Source organism: Cyprinus carpio, chromosome B20 (genome assembly GCF_018340385.1).
Source record: "Cyprinus carpio isolate SPL01 chromosome B20, ASM1834038v1, whole genome shotgun sequence".
Lineage (NCBI taxonomy): Eukaryota > Metazoa > Chordata > Actinopteri > Cypriniformes > Cyprinidae > Cyprinus > Cyprinus carpio.
Genome location: NC_056616.1, coordinates 30,556,015 through 30,565,212, shown reverse-complemented (window position 1 = coordinate 30,565,212; position 9,198 = coordinate 30,556,015). Strand labels below are relative to the sequence as shown.

General features: G+C 37.8%; 1 pseudogene; it reads left to right on the top strand.

Annotated features, from left to right (window-relative positions):
- Positions 1 to 1,275: 1,275 nt before the first annotated feature.
- On the top strand, positions 1,276 to 4,115 carry LOC109092225 (annotated as a pseudogene).
- Positions 4,116 to 9,198: the final 5,083 nt, after the last annotated feature.

Sequence of the window (9,198 nt, the reverse complement as noted above, 5' to 3'; positions counted from 1 at the left end):
AACCTAATATCTTTTTGCACTATTTGCCCAAATCTACTGGTTTACCCACATATGAGTAATGCTCCTGATCTATATATCATTGAATAGCTTTGACTATGCCACATCTTCTGTTTTACAAGTATGAAGTAATGCTCACCTGATCTCTATGCTCATGGTAATGCCCTATTCTTTGTTTCAAAGTTCCTCCTGTATTAGTATATTGAAGGCATCCTCGATAAAAATAAGAAGTGACTGACAGTACAATATGTTGGTCAACATGACTATTAAATAACTAGAAGGATAAGTTTAAATCTGTGGTCTTTATTTTTTTATTAAATAACCTAGACCTTGAGGTTGTGCCTGGGGCAGTAGATTTCCAGCATTGTTCACCTCACTTTATTGTCTGAAAGTTATAGTAACATCCTCAATCCATGCTATATATCTATCTATCTCTTCTACTATCTATCAAATCTATCATCTATCTTCTTGTCTGGAATATATAATTGTAGAAGCTTTTGTCATGGTGGGCAGGCGGAACCACTGATATCGGTACAGGAATAGGGACAATTTGGAAACTGTGCGGCGCTGTATGCTCCAGTTTGCTACAGATGAGAGATCCTTTCAACTACTTCATTGTCCCCTCGATGAATAGGCTGCATCCATTAGTCTTTTATGTTAACGACGATACTAAGTCATAATGGAGTCACTTCAGTAGACAGGTATAGATGGCCTTAATGCTACTATCTTTCATTGCGGTTTTAGTATTTCTTAGCGATGTTTACAATTGCTGTATCACAGGCCTTAGCCTTATTATCTTATTTCACGATTTTGTACGTACAGTTAGCACCTAGAGAGAACAAGTGTTGGGTCGAAAACGTTTATTAACCTAGACAGAGCTTTCTAGGTTTCTACACACAGCCATTTCAAGTAATTATCCAGAAAATGTGACGTTATTCTTGACTGTAAAGTGTTACAATAATCCTTTATTATACAACACTTGTGGTAACTTGCTCTTTTCGTTTTAGTGAGTGTTTGACTGTTTTCTGATGTATGTATGGATTATTTAACAGCAATTGTTTTTTCTGTAGAGGACGATGACTCGGTATAACTGTATTATACTCGTTCGCCTCATCGCAAGTGTTGGTTTTCCCCGCCATAAAAAGGTATAATCCTGTTAATTTTTGATTTCTGAATACAGAGTCTAAATCTGACTCTCCATCTAAACAGAGTTATGTTGGCAGTTTTTACCAACCTCCATGAGAGAGAAGAAGAGAGAAGCTGTCAAGAGCTCTGTACATGAACACGCCCACACATCCACAGGAAAGAAGAGCTCAGGTGTTGCCGCGACATCAGCCACAGCTTTATCAGACAGTACCGGATGCTGGAAGCAGAGGTGAATTGAGTTATATTAGAGGCCGAGGACCATATTACTGGTAACCAAATTATTTAAAACCAAATGTAAATGTTTCCTGTGTTTGAACAGCAGTGATAGCAGCCCTGTAAAACACTGCAGGAGAAGATGCGACGCTTGGAGCTGGAGAGGAGAGTTCAGGCAGAGAGCAACGTCCAGCATTTCTCGAAGACTGTTCCGACATCAGGCGGATGCTTGCTGCCAGAGAGAACCGCGATCACAACACACAACAAAGAAAACACTCTACACAGAGGTAAAAGGTAAAAGTGTTCCACAGCAGGTTTCAGTCTGTTTTGAATATAATCAGAAAGTCCAGCCACTGTGTTATTAATTAGTGTGTACAAAAGTTTGTCTCTGTTTCAAAAAAACTCCTTTCCTTTCCAGAGCTGGTTGTCCAAGCTTCATTCCAATCCACGAAACACGCTGCTCTCTGCTGGAAAAAGCTCGCTAAGACTGTAAACACATGCTCGACTAGCCATGGAGATAAAATTTGGTGGATTGCGCCAGAGAGAGAGGAGAATTCACTCACCCACACCAGACAAGACAGGTGAGCAATCAGACAAAACCAAAAGAGATTGTGCACTACTTTCCAAGAGCTTAAACATTTGGTAAATTCTCATATGAAAAGATACAGCTTGTGTACAAACTCAAGAGCTTTTGAGCTTTCAAAGCCTCTTTTAATCTCTCTCATTTTCTCCTTTTCTCTGTTCGTGTTTTCCAAGAGCTTAAACCCGTGTGTCGTAGGTGAAAGCACACACACAGACCCACAAATGCAGACACAGCTCAACAAATTGGAAAGACTGGAAAAGGAGGTATCTTAAACTCACAAGAACACCGTCTATAGCTGAGGTACAAACATATGATATGCACATTGGCTATCCACCACCTGGGCTGTATGCACTCAGGTAGTTTGGGAGAGAAAAAAATCTACATGGTCGGAAAACAGTTTTCTTTTTTCAAATCTGTTGTGTTGGTCTTTTAATTTACAGATGGAAGATTGAGCTCTTAGAAACAGTAAACTTTTAGAGGAGCAACATGAACGCAAAATTGTGCAGGAGAAAGCAGAGGAGGTAGCAACAAACAAAAAAAAAGGAGGCAAAATTGCAAAACATATTCGCTCAAAAAATCAACTTTCCCCCCAGAGAAAAAGTAGCTTTTTATTAAAAAAGCCTTTTTAAAATTCATGCCATTCATGCTGTCTCTTTGTTTTTTTTTTTTATTATTGTTTTCTTTTCTTGGCATCAGTTGCACGAGAGCTTGAAAACAATCTCCTCTCCTTTTCTGCTTTGACTCATTTTGCCTACAGGCAAGAAAAGAAGAAGAAAGAAAGGCCTCTTGCAAGGTAAAAAAAAAAAATACTCTGCAGTAAGGTACAATAATGATCAGGCACAAGGTGGCAGTATAGTGACAGAACAGAATTCTACAGATGTATTCTGCAGTGATTGTGTTAATAATATTTCTTCGGTTTCATGTTATGTCAGAAGCCCCTCCCTCGATGAAGGTGGAGGTGCCCTCCCACTCCAAAGTCTAAACGCCTCCGTTTGTGGCTGGAACAGTCAGTATGACCTCACCCCAACACTAACTTGATTAGAATTTACATTTATACATGGTTATTATTAAACAAAAGTGACAGTGAAGACATTTATGGTGGTACAAATGTTCTTTTTTTTTTTTTCCAAATATTGTTTATTTATATTCTAATATTGATTCTATTCATCAAATAATCCTGAAAAAGAAACAATTTCCACAAAAAATATTAAGCAGCAACTGTGTATTTCGGTATTTCTGATAATAATAAAATGTTATCTTGAGCCTTTTCATTTTTCCCTCTCTCTCTCTCAGTCGACCGTCCCAGTCACTCAGTCAATGCCAATGTTCAGAGTGTTTTTGCACCTGAATGAAGCACAGAAACCCACCAGGCTGTGTGGATAGAGTCAGTGCACTGCAGAAGTCAGTTTCTGAGAACCAGCAGGCCCAGCGCAGACCTCGGTCCTCCTCCAGCAAAGCAGCTTCCACACTGGGCAGCCTTTCTGATCTTCTGGTCACCCTTCAGGATGAACTGGGACAGATGAGCTTGTGAGTTACACTAGTCTTGACCATCAATACTAGTTTTTGTGTAATGCATTGACAGGACAGTAGGATACAATGTGAACATTGTGTGTGACAGTGAACACCAGGAGCTTGTCAAGCAGATAGACGAGGACCTCTAAACAAGAGCTTCGTGATGATCTGGAGCGAGAGCTGGACTGTCTTGTCAAGAGAATGGAGGAGAAAGCAGCTCAAATCTCCAAACTGCGCAAGCATCAGCAAACAGTAAGTTCGCACTTTGTTACAGTTGAAGTTACACATTACAATATCAACAGTTTTTTTTAGTTTGTAATAGTATTTAAATAAAAACGTCCTACAGAAAACACTGATGTATATCAAGCTGTTTCCTTTAGGTTCAGAAACTCTCCCCAGCCATCTTGTAGCCCCAGGCAAAAGCAGCAGAAGCATCATAGGGCTGCTAGTGTAGAGGGCAAAACCAGGGCACAGAGTGGGGTGCAACCACTGCCACCGTCCCCTGTCAAAGCCTCGGCCAGCACGGGACAGAAACAGAGCAGGAGCAGTCAAGAGTCCCCAAGGCTCCTCAGAGAGAGACAGAAACTTTGCTCTAGCCTCCGCAGACAGGACCATTGCATGGGAGACGTAGTTACATTGTCCTGAAACACACATACGGGGCTTAGAAGAGTTATTAAGCACCTCAAGAGGACACTGGAATGATACCAAATGAAATTTGCCCTCAGAAGATCAGAAAACACTGAATCATTTGATTTCACTCCAAAAAACCACATAAGTCTGAATGACTTTTGAGAATGAGATTTTTAATTGGTTGTTAATATTTTTTGTTTGAATAAGTTGTAAATAAAATATCTACATATATTTATAGTACAGACCAACTTGGCTTCTTATTTATCTGTAGTCTAAACTTTTGGTCACTTTTTCACCCTCCAGTGGATAGAATTAAGTTCTGTCATACAGTTTTAAACACATTTTACACAATCACTAAATAATGAAAAAAAGGCCTGTTTGTAAGACTTTTTATTTATTTCTTCTATTCCAAGTGTGAGAAAGTAACACCAAGAACGGTAGTGATGGTGCTGAAAAACGTGAGGGGAAAAAAACAAGTGTTCTTGCAGCATCAGCTTTTGTGCGGCTGACACATTGTTTTCTACAGTTTCCACAACAAAATGATCCCATTCTCCGACATCTGATCTTGTTACAACCACAAGTGATGACGGTCACCAGGTTTAAACTTTGAAAGACCACAAATATGAAAAAATATAAAAGAGAGGAGAGCAGATGACAAAAAATGAACAAAAGCATTCTACATGTAACCAGGCAAAAAGATGGACTGTTTTGTTCAATACGGTCTTATTGGATTATGCTCTGTGACACAGTACAGATTAAATCAATATTGCATAAACTCAATTTGAATACTGGAAGTACTGGCAAAAACACAATGTAATATCACTGATTCTTGGTGCTCACAATCCATGATTATGATTTGGGGCATGTTAACCGGTTTTTGACTGGTTGTTACAGTGCATCATGGCAAAATGTCCTTGTATCCTTGTATTTATCTTAAATGATTCATGACCTTTATAGTCTTCTTTTCAGTAGTGTGGTATGAGGGAAAACATTGAATCTCAACACATGCACATCCTGTCAAGAGAAAAAATCTAGGCATTTGATGCAAAGTAAGCAAAATAGAGCTGACCCTCAGGGTGACAGCGCATATCCTGTTAGTTAAACATTACAGTGTGTGTATTTAAAGGACTTTTCTAGGACACAGTGACATTGAAATAGATTAAATATAGTCCAGGGATTAAAAATACATTTTAATGAGAATGTAAACTTATTTCAAGGCTCTTTATTCTCAATAATAAGAGTTTCTCCACTCTATATTCCTAGAGTATATATACAGTGGGGCTTGAAAGTTTGGGCCACCCCTTTGCAGAATCTGTGAAATGTGAATAATTTTCAAAAAAATCAGAGAGATCATACTAAAATTGCATGTTATTTTTTTATTTAGTACTGTCCTGAGTAAGATATTGTACATAAAAGATGTTTACATTTAGTCTACAAGACAAAAAAATGCTGAAATTATTAAAATAACCCCATTCAAAAGTTTGGGAACCCTTGGTTCTTAATGCTGTGTGTGGGTTACCTGGATGATCCACGACTGTTTTTCTGTTTTGTGATGGTTGTGCATGAGTCCCTTGTTTGTTCTGAACAGTTAAACTGAGAAATGTTCTTCAGAAAAATCTTTAAGGTCCTGCAGATTCTTCAGTTTTCCAGCATCTTTGCATATTTGAACCCTTTCAGCAGTGACTGTATGATTTTTGAGATACATCTTTTCACACTGAGGACAATTGAGGCACTCAAACACAACTATTAAAAAAGGTTCAAACATTCATTGATGCTCCAGAAGGAAACAAGATGCATTAAGAGCTGGGGGTCGAAAACTTTTGGAATTTTGAAGATTAAGGTAAATTGTACTTAATTTGTGTTCCGGGAAACATACAAGTATCTTCTGTTGCTTACGAAGGGCAGAACTAAATGGAATAAAATATATATATTTCAACAAAATAAGAAAAATTTGGCCATCTTCATCATGTTCAAAAGTTTTCACCCCCCAACTCTTAATGCATCTTTTTTCATAACTATATATGGTAACGTAAAGGTCTGAGTTACAAAGGTTTCTTAAAGAAAAAGACAACATAAAACAACACCCAAAACTGTTTTACAATACTCAAACTTTAATGAATTAATCACATTTCCAACCTAATTGCAAATGCAGATCCGAAACGAGAGAAAACACAAGAACAAAAGAAAGAGTTCTAGAGAAATAAAACCACCATACTAGAGCATAAAACAATTAAGGCATACTTTCTGGACAGACACAGACGCAACAGTAAGCATCTTCTAATTGACAAGAGTGAATGTGGGGCATGTACATGTTTATGTAAAGCAATAAAAAAAAAAAATGCACTACTAGACAACAGGCCAAAAGTAATTACAGTCATTTAAACAAACAAAACAAAAAAAAAAACATTAATAATTCAGTTAAGTCTTAGCAATTAGATAACAAAATGGTGGCACAAGCAAGATGCTATACTCCATGTACCTCTCATTATACACTCACAACTTCAATAAACCAAAGCTTCACTCTAAAACATTCAAGTCCCTTTGAGTGCAAATCTTCATGACAATTATAATCTTCATCGTCTAATCTTAAATAATTAAGGCACTTCATCTTCAAAAGGTGCAGGCAAGGAATGCAACACTAGCTCAGAGCGATGACAGAATATGGCATTGTTATAGATGTTTCTGTGGAAATCTGATGCACGCATTCACACAAACATAAAGGCATAAGAAATCAAGGCCACAGACTACTTGAAGTAGGTTGAATTCTCTGAGCCGTTTACCTTCTCAAACATAAGCATCCTTCACTGAGCTCCGAATATGGAATTAAAACAGATAAAACAGTTCACCCGAAAATGTAGCATGTCCTTTACAGCCCTTTGCACGCACAGCTAAAATCCATTTGCAACTAAGTGGGATCTTTGGATGTAGCCTGACTCTAAACAGACAATACTGTGATGAGTTGTGTAATTGTGTTTTATGTTAATTATTGAAAAAGAATACACAATCGAAAAACACCGTGCAGTCTGAACTTTTCTTATGTAAACAGTGCTTTTAATTTGGCAAAGCTGAAGCAAAATGGCAAACAATAGGATTTCATTTCATCTGACTACACTTTGGGAACGATGAAGCTTGTGAAGCATTATAGCAGCTTTTCAGTGACTCATGCTAAAATAGACACCGTTGGCATTTAAGCACTGTGATACGACAATGGACAAGCAATAAGAGTGGTTCAACAAAGAAAGTAAGGCCTTAATAGTCATCTTCTGAGAAACATGCTGGGAATGAAACACTTTGACATTAGGATGTCAACAAAGCAGCTGAAAACAAAAGCATGCACCAAACAAAACAATTCATTTCTGCCATTACAAAATTTGCAACCCAAATAACGCAAATCACTTCCCAAGCCAATGACATTCTGACTCACAGAGGAAGTTATTAGCTGCAAACTAATTAAGATTATTACATTTTAAATTTCATATCCCAGGAATGAAGGGGGAAAAAAATATACATGCCCTCAGCCTATAAACGTGCCAAAACACTACCCAGACAAAATGATTTTATGAACAGATTACCAAACTAAATACGCTCAGCAAGGCAGTAATAAGACGTAGTGTAGTTCAATTCTGCAGTTGAATCAAATCTACCCAGTAACTATATTTAAAAAAATCAAACCCAAGCATTAAATTATGAGACTGACACAGCTCTATTCTAAGACTCCATCAAAATCTTCAGATAATTGTAGCAACAGAAAAACAAAATGACGTAATAAGCAAAAATATATCCTAAATGCACTTTTCTAGGGCATATTTCAGTTCTCTTTATGGTATTTAACACAAAGGCTCCTAAAAAAAATATCAGGATCTACATACAAGCCTGTTTTAATTACCCTGAAGTATTACACCTCAGTTTAAGACATTTGAATTCCTTATATATAACGATATTAATTCAGTTCATGGTCAAAGAGATCTGATTATGTACAAATATCTATGTTTTTGAAAGGGAGTGCTAGAATCCGACCGATGTTTCTGCACTAGCAAAAAATAAACCTCCAGAACTGAGAGAAGCTTTTAGGAACCATGACATATTATCCAACAAATGAATTCACTTTTAATTATCTACTCTGTATAATATAGCGATCAGTCCAGCCGGCAGACACTAGATCTACATCATTGAAACAAGCACGCATGCGTGTCTATAAACACACGGACATACAAGCAGACACACTTACACAGAGCCTGGCCTCGACGGAGGCCCAACACAAACGCATTCACACTTTTAAGGCTCACTTTTAAGGCAGGCAAGCCACTGCCTCCACCTAAAGGCACTTTGACTCAACTGTCAATAATTCTGAATGGGATCATGGATCCTCCACTCTCATAGTGCCTGGTTCTATTCGCATGTCCAGCAAAATCGATTAATTCTAATGAAGACTCATTTCAGCTGTTAGTGGAATTGGATTGGCTGAGCTTCTATTGTTTCAAATCCACAAACTCCCAAAAGTATAACTTAAAGATGGCCGATATGCTGGCAAGTCCCCCAGAATGACAGGATGCCAACTATGGGTATATAATAAATCTCTGATATTACCCAGCACTCCACTGACACATTTGGGGGAGAAAAAGGAGCGAGATGGCTCTTTTAACTAGTTTTAAGAAATGATGTTCTGTAGATGAACTGTAGATGGTTAACAGTGAGGGACTAAGCTGGGGAATGTAATTTATTGCAACATTTTGGCTCTCTTGGTTGGCACAATTAAGAGGAATGGGGGAAAAAAATACTATTTTTTAATATCACACCACACATGGACATATACCACCCAAAGGTTTATGTGAAGATTCAAAACAACTTTGAAATGAAGGGGGAAAAACTTTGTTCATTCATTTGTCCAGTCTTGAACTATATAGATATTATTTCTGAACATGATGACGATGGTGATGAGTAAGGACTTGGTGGAATATTGAGAACCATCAGTCATGGCAACTATATAAAATACTGTTCTAGTAAAGTTACCTGAAATTAACACTGGAAGTTGGGAAGTATTGGGACAGGCATGATGAGAAGTTGCCCCCTCCTATGCCTTTGAGGGGAACCACCATGATATTGAGCAGACAAATAGC